Source organism: Amblyomma mixtum, chromosome 10 (assembly GCF_055824585.1).
Source record: "Amblyomma mixtum isolate Tamu chromosome 10, ASM5582458v1, whole genome shotgun sequence".
NCBI lineage: Eukaryota > Metazoa > Arthropoda > Arachnida > Ixodida > Ixodidae > Amblyomma > Amblyomma mixtum.
Window position 1 is genome coordinate 22404981 of NC_143021.1, and position 12365 is coordinate 22417345.

A 12365-nucleotide genomic window follows, 5' to 3' on the forward strand; every position below is an offset into this window, starting at 1 on the left:
TGTCGTAAAAAGTGCGGTAGGAAGGTAAACGAAAGACACTTGTGTCATCTGTGCTCCATGTTTCTGTGAACATTATCACGTCAAATATGTTATCTAACTGCTGAAAAAAGAGACTAAGTTCGGTTTCTTTATTTTTTATTGATTGTATGTTAAGGTGAAAGCACTTCACTGATTTTTTATGGGCTTGTCCTAGGTCACTTTCAAGGCTGTGTGGCAGTGCATAACGTTCACCACCGGCGCCCGCCATGGTTATCAGTTAGTCATCTGAGAAACTGCCGTGCTTGTTGTTTTAGCTTATCCAGGCCACAAGAACTTGAAATAGCCACCGCCTTCCCTCCCTCAATTTTGCGCACGAGAACCCGTCCTTTGTGGTGTCATACGAACTTAAAATCATTTATCTTCGATCAGGTTTTCACTTCAAAAAGCAGTGAGCAAGTTCGCTTTGTTATATTTTTGTGCAAAAACACCTTATCATCCTCATTGCTCAGTTTTCGTCTGTTCTGCCACCATTCATCCCGCTTTGCTTGTTTTGCAAAGCGACAAATTATGCCTGGCGTTTTGACCTTCTTTGCTGGCAGTCGGTGGACCGCTACAATGTCATCTTGCTGGAGTTGTGGAAGCCCGGCCTTTGCAGCTAACATGCTTATTTTGTCCAGCAGATTTTCTTTCTCTGTTTGCGGGATTCCATGAAGCTCTAGATTTAGCTTGCGGCTTTCCCATTCCAAATTGTCCACCTCGGTTTTCAGTTGCGTGACCTCATCTTGTGCCTCAAGCTTTGCTAGTCTGCTTTTCACTGCCGCAATTTCCCGCTCATTATTTTCTATGCGTGCCAGAAGACGATCGTATTGTTCGCTCATAAATTGAACAGCATCTTCTAAGCTCTCAACTGTTTCCTTCAGCGGTAGCAATTGATCCAGCTTGTCACTAATGGCTTTCAACCATACGCGTCTTCCTGCGCTTCAGGCTCCTTCACCGCCTTTTCTGACTGCGAACGTGGCTTAGAGCGTCGGCAATGCGTGCATCCCCATGCTTGTTTCACCCTTCGGCTTTACTGGGGTGTCAGAAACGCCAGCACACTTTCCGGTTTGGTATATGGAACCACATTCACTGCATGTCATTGATTTCGCGGAATCTTCCTCACACACGCTGCACTGGTCTACAGGCGACTTCACACTGTGGCAGCAGCAACAGCAGCAATAGCGAAAGTTAGGCAATAATGATGTCGTTACTAATCTGCAGTATCACAGAAGTGCGGGCTTATAGCGTTAAACTGCTTGCCGCTGCCGCTGCTGCCAAAGTGGATGGGCATGCTCTCGGGGATTAGATTTATAGCTAGCCGGCGGGCGATGCTGGTGGCGGCTCCAAGCGGCGAAGATGGACTCGAGATAGGTGCTCCGAGATATTGCTTGTCACGAGCTTGGAAATCCTGGCATTCTAGCCTGGATCTGTGGACGTCACACCATCGCGCCGCCTGCAATATCACAGAAGTCCGGGCTTAGAGCGTTGAACTGCTTGCCGCTGCCGCTGCTGCCAAAGTGCCATCTGTAATGTGCGGAAGATGTTGAAAGTCGGCTGAAGCCGGACCTGCTACTTCCCAATAAGGGAGAGTAGAGTCTTTGTGGGAGATGCTTTAAACTAATTAAAGCATCTCACAATAAGGCGCCTGCGTGCCTGGTTCCCACGAACAGAGTCCATTGGCTGTGGTTGTGGCATCTCCTGTTGCCTTTCGCGCTGTGCCCCATTTGAAGTTGATGGCAAAGGAGGCGGACATGGGTCCTTGTACATGCCTGCCAGGTTGTCTAGAACTGAGCAAGCTATGATGATGGTAATGGAATTCGCAGGCAGACGCTGCAGGCGCATGTCTAGGCATGCGAAACGCCTCTTCCACGTGCCAAATGCGCGTTCCACAGTGTTGTGCGTCCTAATATGAGCTGCCTGATACCTGTATGACAAACATAACCACTTTTAAGCATTACCACATCTCTTAAAAACCCATTAACTTGACAATTGGGTCCAATATTCTTTCTGTGTTGGACATCTCGTGTTATTATTTTAATAACAATGTATACGCACCTGGCCTCTAGGCTCCCATTGGCTCCTGGATTGGTTAGAGGTGTCATCAGGCAGGAGACACATGCGTAACCGGCGTCTCCAAGCAGTATGCCAGGTAGCCGCTGGTGCTCATACAGGACCCGTACACGACTGTTGTCAAATATGCGGCTGTCATGTACGGATCCTGGCTAGCTTGCAACCAGGTCAAGAAATTGGAGTTTTGGCCCTGTCACCGCCTGCAAGGCATAAATAAGATATGCATTGAAGTTGAAGTTGAAGTTGAAAATTTATTGAATACAATAAAAGTTTGAATTGTATACAGCGAGAGGTCCCATGGTACAAGACCGCGGGCGGGACCTCCCATGAAAATAAATTTCAATGCAACATAATATAAACTACACAACACATTAATTAGTGACGCACAGAAGAAATATAGGTACATAGTGTAATATTAGTTACTGAAATATTGAAATACAAACAGTGTAATGAAGGATAATGTACAGTAAAACACTCACAGATGGCGCGATACATAGGATCAATAACAAAATAAAATACAAATTAAGAAGGAAAAGCTTTAGTTTGACCTTGAATAAAGAAAGCGTATTAGATTGTTTGATGTCTATGTTCAAAGAGTTTCCAAAATGATACGGATGAAAAATGAAGGCATTGTTTCCCGTAGTTAGTTCTGACCTTAGGTAGTAAAAAGTTATTACGCAGCGCAAAACATGTGACGATGTTGCTCATGATCATGCCGGGAGAAAATATGCTTAGCGGGAGATGATGATGAAGAATCTTAAATAGGATACCAATGTTGTAAAAATAAAGGGCCGAGATAGGTAGAACGTTTAAATCTATGAACAAAATGCGGGAGGGGGACATTCGAGGGGTATAGGTTATGATGCGCATGGCTTGCTTTTGCCCTTAAAGGCTAGAGATGAATATGATAGGCGTTACCCCAAGATGAGATACCGTAGTTTAAGTGGCTGTGGATGAATGCGTAGTAAAGAGATAATAAAGTTTGGATTTGAAAATAGCTCCGGGCTTTAATTAGTGCGCGTAACCCAGAAGAAATTTTCTTGCTCGTTTCAGCTACATGATGATGGAATTTTAAGTGAGGGTCAATGATAACACCCAGAAAAGAAACTCGATCTTGCGACGAAATAGCAGCAGAATTGAGGTATAGAAGTGGTGTGATGGGCAATGGCTTCTGAGGGGGATGGAAAATCTTAAAACAAATTTTAGTGACGTTCACGGTCAGGCGGTTAATGTGGCACCAGCGCTCAAGAGAATTAAGATCATTCTGTAGGTTAAGTATCAGCTGATTAATGTCCTGGTGCGATGATAGCAAGGTAGTCATCTGCGTATTGTATACTGTTGCAATTCTTTAAACAGGATGGTAAATCATTAATATAGAGTAAAAACAATACAGGGCCAACAATTGAGCCTTGTGGAACACCCTTGTTAATTAAAGCTATGTTAGATGTATGGACATTAATAGAAACTATGTGCTCTCGGTCACAGAGAAAGCTCTTCAAGAGCATTAGGGCAGGTCCAGTGGTACCATAGGAACCAATTTGTGAAACAAGATGGAGTGATCAATGGAATCAAATGCTTTGCTAAAATCTATGTAAACTGCTCCTGAGAACATTCCTTTATAAATTGCCAGCCTAACGGAATCTATGAGAGGAGCTATTGCAGTATCTGTAGATAGTGCGCGCCGAAAGCCGTGTTGACTATCTGTCAATATGTTAAATTTTTCAATATATCTAGACAACCTTACTTCAATTACTTTTTCTAATATTTTGTCAAAAAAAGGAAGAATTGCAATCGGACGATAATTATTTGGCAAAGCTGGATCACCTTTTTTGAAGACAGGTATTATTTTCGCTATCTTGAGCTGCTTGGGATAACTGCCAGATTTAAAAACGAGATTTCAGATGTGGCTGAGCAGTGGTGCAAGCAATGATCGGATACTTTTCACATGCTTTTCATGGATATTGTCAACGCCGGGGCGGGTCGACTTTAAATTAGCAAATACAGATAGAACTTCGTCTGGACACGTGGGGGTAAGAAAAAAGGAGTGAGGGCAGCGCTCAAGAGAAGGTGTGCATAACGAAGAGAAAGGATAATTAGGTGAATTAAAAAAATAATTGCTAAATGTATTCGCCATTTCCTCGGGATCAGATAAAGTAACACCACTGTGGAAAATAGATTTAACAACATTAGGTGACTTACGAATGTTCAGAAATTCGTCAAGCAGCTGCCATTTTCGTTTAGAATTGTTAGTATGTCTGGATAACTGGTTTTCATAATAACATCGTTTAGCTTTCTTTAGAAGCGATGTTAGTACACTGGAATACCTTTTATATCTTAATTTAAGACGCAGATTGAACGGCTGGTGTTTAGTTTTGTTATACATGTTTTCTTTTTTCTTCAGAGAGTTTAACAGAGCAGTAGTTATCCATGGGGAAATGAGGGTAACATATTTTCTCGTGGATGATTGGAGCGATGTGTATTTATTGATTGCTGATGAAATTATGTTCGACAGCTCCAGTACAGCCACTTCTGGGTTCGAGAGACCCAAAATGTATGAAAGATCAGTATTAGACATGGCTTCAAAATATTTTCCGCTATCAAAAACTGACTTCCTTGTAGACATGTTGTTACTACAGCGAGATGATAGTGCGCAAAGAAATACCCGAAAATGATCAGTGACATCACATTCTATCACGCCAACCGGAGGAGCAGTGGGAAAATTCGAAAGAATATGATCAAGTAATGAATGCGAGCCATGGTCAGTACAACGCGTAGGGGTGCTAATTAAATTTGCGTAACCATAACTGTAGAAACAGGTCGTGTAGTCGACGCAGATGTGATTAGTCATGTCTAGCATATTAATATTCAAATCTCCCATAATGAAGACATTTTTATTTTCGAGTGATAGTTTATGGAGTGCTAGTTCAAAAGCGTGGCAAAATTAAGACGCATCATTTCAAGTTTCAAGTTTCAAGTTTCAAGTTTATTTAAAACGCACATAGTAATACAAATACAATAAAATCAGTACAGAAGGAGGTCCCATAGTACACGACTGTCGGGGGGACCTCCTAGAGCAAATCAAGTGGGGTAAAATTGCAAAGAATGGAAGGCAGTGTATCAATTAGCATAAATAAACAATCTACAAAAAAAATTTACAATGTTATGTGTGAAAAACGGAACAAAAAGTATATACAGCAACAACTTTGAAACATAATCCAAAGAAAATGAGACTTTAAACAAGGATTACTACTGTTTAGGCATGTGAACTACACAGGAAATTAATTAAGTACTCTTTAATGCGGTGATGAAATGAGTGAACAGTAAAAGACGCTTTAATTTCGCATGGCAAAGTATTCCAACAGGATATGCCGGCAAATATTGTGGTAAATTTTCCATAATTAGTCCTCACTTTAGGTAGAAGAAGATTATTACGCTGTTGAAACCTAGTAGATTTAGTATTTATAAGCTGATCAGGAAAGCCATCAATATGAGCATGATGATTAATTACCTTGTAGATAATGATGGATAATTTCACAGTGAATAACTGTTGAAGTGGAAGTATGCGCAAGCTATGATAAAGTGGTAAAGAGTGTGTTAGGAATGAACTGAATGACATGAGCCTGATGGCCTGATTCTGAAGGCGCTGAAGTCTTTCAATGTGAGTGAAATATGTATTTCCCCAGCAGGACAAACAGTAGCTAAGGTGACTGTGGATATATGCATAATATAATGAACGTAAGAGGTGCGGTTGAAAGTATGCACGTGTTTTGATTATGATATGAATGCCGAAGGAAACCTTATGCATGAGTGATTGGACATGGAGATGAAACTTCAAGTGCTTATCTAAAGTGACCCCAAGGAATCTGAAAGATTCGGAAATATGCAGTGCATGGCTATCAAGTGTTAGTGATGGTGGAATATTTATGATTCTGAGAGGAGAGTGAAATAGCATGAAAGTTGTTTTTTTTTGGGGTTCATTTGCAACATGTTATTTTTGCACCACTGGCTGATATTATTTAGGTCTATGTTAAGTTTATGCTGAAGTGTGGTGGTGGATTTGTCTGAAGCGTAAATGGTTGTATCGTCCGCATATAATACGCATTTTGTGTGGTTTAGTGCGATAGGTAGATCATTAATGAATAGTAAGAACAGTAATGGTCCCAGTATTGAAGGAGACCTATAAATAGCGCCGTATATAACCTTCTCTGTGTCACCAGTAGATCGGCAATCAATTTCTGTCCAAACCGGTTCACATTTATTCACATTCAAACACAAATCAAGACGTCTTTTGTAAGCAATGTGCTTTGAAATGTAGATAGCCGAACCGCCATAGGGGTTATCAACACGGTGTGCGCATTCGCATGAATAGCGTGGAAAAGCATACAAATCTTTATCAAGAAATGATAGCCAAGTTTCAGAAAATGAGATGATGGAAAATTGATGCTGAAGGGAAGTAAGCAAAGCGGTTATCGTGGCTTTTTGGGCTTGCTGGTACATAGTTCCAATACACTGTTATGTTATCGTAATTCTTCCGTAGGCTACGGGCATTGAAGTGGATGGCAGACAGACCTTTAGCGTCGGATAAGATTGAACGGGCATCTTCCGGGGAATATTGCCACGTATCATTGGGTTTGTTCGTTCACGCTCAAGGCTGCAGGAAAGGGTTGTTATCACTTTTGTTCCTGACGCAAGAAGCGACCGGACTAATCTCGATTGTTCACAGCCATGAACAGCTTCGTCTACGTGTTTCTAGATTACTCTAGATGATCTCGACCTGTTATCTCGAAGTTTCCTAGCCGGCTTTAAATTGAACGATGCCACGAGCAGCGGGCATTCGTAGTTCGACGACCGACGAGCACGCTTGTTGCTTACGCCGCCGCCGAGTGATTCAGTTCTTTTGCGGGCGCAAGTCAGCCCAAATAAACAGCTTCGTTTCCAAGACTGGTTGGTGTCTTCCTGACCGCTGGACTGCCGTCACTACAACGTGACATCTGGTGGAGGTGCTGGGTAGCCTCCCATGTTCCGGACACCCCCTACAAGTCGTGACGCCAGCCCTTTGAGTCATCTACCGCAGGACCTGAGTCCAGTCCACCGCGCAAGCCGACGCCTGCAAGGGGACGAACCTGAGTTCGGGATTCTGCCGGACCCTACCCGGAAGCTAAAGCCAGCAGCAACATCTACCATGAGCTTGCCCCAGACGATGACTCCAATCATTCTTCAGCAGCCCCGGGTGCCACCAACCTTCGACGCTTCGCCTGGCGCCGACCCCGAAGAATGGCTGGAGCAGTTCGACCGAGTGGCTGTCTTTAACAACTGGGACGATGCCATGAAATTTAGGTACGTCTTCTTTGCCCTGGAGGGACCAGCAAGAGTCTGGTTTGAGAATGAGGAAGCCAGCCTCGCGAATTGGGCAACCTTCAAAGAGCAGCTTCTCAAGACTTTCACAAACGTCGTGAGAAAGGAGAGAGCCCAGCAGCTGCTACAGTCTCGCATACAACACCCAAACGAGACCGTTGCAGTGTACACTGAGGAGATGAAGCGTCTCTTCCGGCGTGCCGACTCGAACATGAAGGAAGAAGAAAAGGTCAAGCTGCTTATGCGAGGAGTTAAAGAACAACTCTTTGCCGGCCTCGTACGGAACCCACCGAAAACCGTGGCGGAATTCATAGAAGAGGCCTCCACGATGGAAAAAACACTTGACGCCCGAGCCCGCCAATATGAGCGCCAGCAGCGCGTTTTTTCAGCAAACTGCCTGGACGCCGCTAACAACGATAACCTGCGGGAGGTTATACGCCAAGTAGTACGAGAAGAGCTCCGACGATTGCTGCCAAATGGAACGCAGCCGCAGGTTTCACCACTTACTGACGTAATCCGGGACGAAGTTCAACAGGCCTTGGGTGTGACGCCGACACCCACGCAGCCTCTGCAGCCCCCAGCCATGACTTACGCCGCAGCTGTGCGCCGTCCTGCACCTCGACGACGGGACCCAAGCCCCTATCGCCCTCAGCCAGCTGCGTTGGACCGCCGCCCACTCGCCCCAACCCGCCCATCCTACGAGCGACGCGCGCAGCCGAGGAAATGCGACGAGTGGAGAACTCCCGACCAGCGCCGCCCACTATGCTTCCACTGTGGCGAAGCCGGTCACGTCCTCCGGCACTGCCCATACAGGAGACTGGGCATCCGAGGGTTCTCTTACGACGCTCCACGACCCCGACCCGGCCAGCGACCAGCCGAAATCGAGGAGTTTTTGCGTCGGGAAGAATACTCATCGCCGAGCCGCCTATCACGTTCCCCGTCGCCATCGTCCCAGCGCTTTGTATCTCCTAGCCGAGGTTACGCCGTGCGTGGACGCTCCCCCAGCCCCCGAAGGTTAAACTAAATAAAGCAGCCTCTGGAGGTGAGGTTGCTTCTAAGCGCAATGATAAAGATCCTCCATCGACGAGTACTCAAGACCATGCCTCAATTACGACGACAACATCGACGACGACAACATCGACGACGACAACACCGACGACAACACCGACGACACCGACGACGACAACGACGGCACCGACGACGACAACGCCGCGGCCAGACCTGAAGCTTTTACCGCTGCCCAGTGAAGTAACGTCGGAGTACGCCGACCACAGCCTCACTACTCGACGAAGCCGAGATCGTACACCGAAGACAACGTGCAATGCGAAAACGCGGACAAGTGACCTTGAAGTTATGATCGACGATCACGCGGTTACTGCCTTGGTGGACACCGGAGCTGACTACTCCGTCATGAGTGGGCCACTCGCTGTCCGACTCAGGAAGGTAACAACAACTTGGGATGGCCCGCTGATCCGCACCGCAGGTGGCAACCTGATTACGCCGTCAGGACGCTGCACCGCGAGAGTTACTGTGAACGGGAGAACCTATGCGACAACCTTTCTGATCCTACAGCAGTGCTCGCGAGACGTGATTTTGGGAATGGACTTCCTGAATGAACATCGAGCGATCATCGACCTTCGATCTAAGTCGATCAAACTTTCCACGGAAAAAGCCATACCTGTTGCGACGAGCGCGACTCATCACGTTGCCTTAAACGTCCTCGACGAAGCATTGAGCGTGCCGCCCCGATCAAGTGTCCTCGCCTGCATAGGTACTGGAGACATCCAAAATGCCGAAGGCGTCATCGAGGGGAACACCCAGTTACTCCTGGATCGAGGATTGGGCGTCGCAAGGGGAGTCGCCGAAATCCGACATGGCCAAGCCCAGGTGTTGGTAACCAACTTCACCGAAGAATACCGGCATCTAAACAAAGGTACGACGATCGCTTTCCTCGACGAGCTGGCAGACATCAGAGACATATTTGCCCTACCCGACCAACCCGTAGAACCATCTGACCAAGGCCATCGACCAACGTTTGATATCAACCCAGCATTAACCCGGAGCAGACAAGACCAAATACGCAGCCTTCTTCAAAAGTACAGCGACTGCTTCTCATCAGCATCGAATGTGCGACGAACCAGCCTTGCCAAGCACCGCATTGTCACAGACGAACACGCCCGACCACTGCGGCAGAGCCCTTACCGCGTATCGCCGCTAGAACGCCAAGCTATCCGCAAGCAAGTTGAGGAAATGCTTCGTGACGACGTCATCCAACCATCGAGGAGCCCTTGGGCAGCACCAGTCGTCCTAGTGAAAAAGAAAGACGGCACCCTTCGCTTCTGCATCGATTACCGCCGCCTGAACAGCATTACGAAGAAGGATGTCTACCCCCTCCCCCGCATCGACGATACATTGGATCGGCTGTGCAACGCTAAGTACTTCTCATCGATGGACCTGAAGAGCGGCTACTGGCAAATTGAAGTCGACGAAAGAGATCGCGAGAAGACTGCGTTCATCACGCCAGACGGACTCTTCGAGTTCAAGGTGATGCCATTCGGCCTCTGCTCTGCCCCAGCGACGTTCCAGCGAGTAATGGATACGGTGCTCGCAGGCTTGAAGTGGCAGATTTGCCTAGTCTACTTAGATGACGTTGTTGTCTTCTCCTCAAGCTTTGAAGACCACCTCAGAAGGCTTCGGATAGTGCTGGAAACGATCAAGTCTTCAGGCCTGACACTGAAACCAGAGAAGTGCCACTTCGCCTACGAGGAACTGCTGTTCCTTGGTCACGTCGTAAGCAAGGATGGAGTTCGCCCAGACCCCCAGAAGACGGCTGCGATCGCAGAGTTTCCACAGCCTAATGACAAGAAGGCTATACGCAGATTCCTTGGATTGTGCGCTTATTACCGACGATTCGTCAAGAACTTTGCGCGCATCGCTGAACCTTTGACTCAACTTACCAAGGCTGACGTGCCTTTTAAATGGGAAAGGCCACAAGAGGAAGCTTTCAACGAGCTGAAGCGCCGCTTACAGTCCCCTCCTGTGCTCGGGCACTTTGATGAAAACGCCGAAACCGAAGTTCATACCGATGCAAGCAGTGTGGGCTTAGGAGCGGTCCTCGTTCAGAAAAATGGCAGACAAGAGAAGGTTATCGCGTACGCTAGCCGTTCACTGTCGAAAGCCGAGGCCAACTACTCGACCACCGAGAAAGAATGTCTCGCCATTATTTGGGCCACGTCGAAATTTCGCCCCTACCTGTACGGACGACCATTCAAGGTTGTGAGCGATCACCATGCTCTGTGCTGGCTAGCCAATTTGAAAGATCCCTCCGGCCGCCTTGCTCGTTGGAGCCTGCGCCTTCAAGAATTCGACATAACCGTAGTCTACAAATCTGGCCGCAAGCATTCCGACGCAGACTGCTTGTCGCGAGCCCCCGTCGACGCAGCACCGGAAGAGGAAGACGACGACGCTTTCTTAGGACCGGTAAGCGCGAGCAGTTTCGCGCAGCAGCAGCGCTCGGATCCTGAGTTGCAAAGCCTGGTTGATTATCTGCAAGGCAAGACCGCATCGCCTCCCCGAGGGTTCAAGCGCCAACTGTCGTCCTTCGTCCTTCACAATAATGTCCTTCTGAAGAAGAACTTCGCGCCCAACAGGACAGTGCATCTTCTTGTCGTGCCCAAAAATCTCAGGCAAGAAATTATGCAGGCATGTCATGATGAGCCGACTGCAGGGCATCTCGGGATTGCTCGCACGTTGCACCGCATCCAGGAGAAGTACTATTGGCCGCGGCTAGCTACCGACGTTTCGCATTACGTGAAAACGTGCCGTGAGTGTCAACGACGCAAAACGCCTCCGACTAGACCAGCCGGACTCCTGAACCCCATACCACCGCCAACTAAACCCTTTCAGCAAATCGGGATGGACCTACTCGGCCCCTTTCCTACTTCATCATCAGGTAACAAGTGGATCATCGTGGCCACCGACTACATGACCCGCTACGCCGAAGCAAAAGCGTTGCCTAGTGGTACCGCAACAGAAGTTGCAAAATTTTTTGTCGAACAAATTCTCCTCCGACACGGCGCACCCGAAGTACTAATCACAGACAGAGGAACAGCATTTACAGCGGAACTGACGCAAGCCATTTTAAAGTACAGCCAGACAAGTCATCGGAGGACAACTGCCTATCATCCGCAAACCAACGGACTCACAGAGCGTCTGAACAAGACCATCGCAGACATGCTCTCCATGTTCATCGACGCCGAACACAAGACGTGGGACTCTATTCTGCCCTACGTGATCTTCGCCTATAATACTGCCACCCAGGAGACAACCAGGTTTACTCCATTCCAGCTAGTATACGGCAGGAAGCCCACAACAACACTCGACGCAATGCTCCCGCACGTTTCCGACGAAGACAACCTCGACGTCGCCGCCTACCTTCATCGCGCCGAGGAAGCCCGAAGACTTGCACGGCTTCGCATTCAAGACCAGCAGCACACCGACGCCCGACGCTACAATCTGCGCCGACGAGACACGCATTACAAGCCAGGTGATCGGGTTTGGATATGGACGCCAGTTCGCCGCCGCGGATTGAGTGAAAAGTTGCTGCGACGCTACTTTGGCCCGTACAGGGTTCTCCGTTGCATCGGTGACCTCGACTATGAAGTCATCCCCGACGGCACGACAGCATCTCAGCGACGCCGCCCACGCCCGGAAGTCGTACATGTCGTACGCCTTAAACCTTATTACGAACGCTAAAGGACTCGAAGTTCGCATTCTCCGTGTTTATTTTCATTTTAAAGCATCGAGACGATGCTTCTTTGGGAGGGGGGTAATGCCACGTATCATTGTAGCGCCCGATATTCGCGCAAGGCCGCAGAAAAGGGGTGTTATCATTTTTGTTCCTGACGCAAGAAGCGACCGGA

At 47.7% G+C, this 12365-nt stretch overlaps 1 protein-coding gene and 1 pseudogene across 1 annotated transcript in view; both read right to left on the reverse strand.

Moving 5' to 3' along the window:
* The window catches only part of LOC149325328 (chymotrypsinogen A-like), a 421762-nt gene that overhangs the window by 357042 nt on the left and 52355 nt on the right, over nt 1–12365 (reverse strand). The window lies entirely within an intron of this gene.
* On the reverse strand, nt 261–2120 carry LOC149325336 (uncharacterized; annotated as a pseudogene).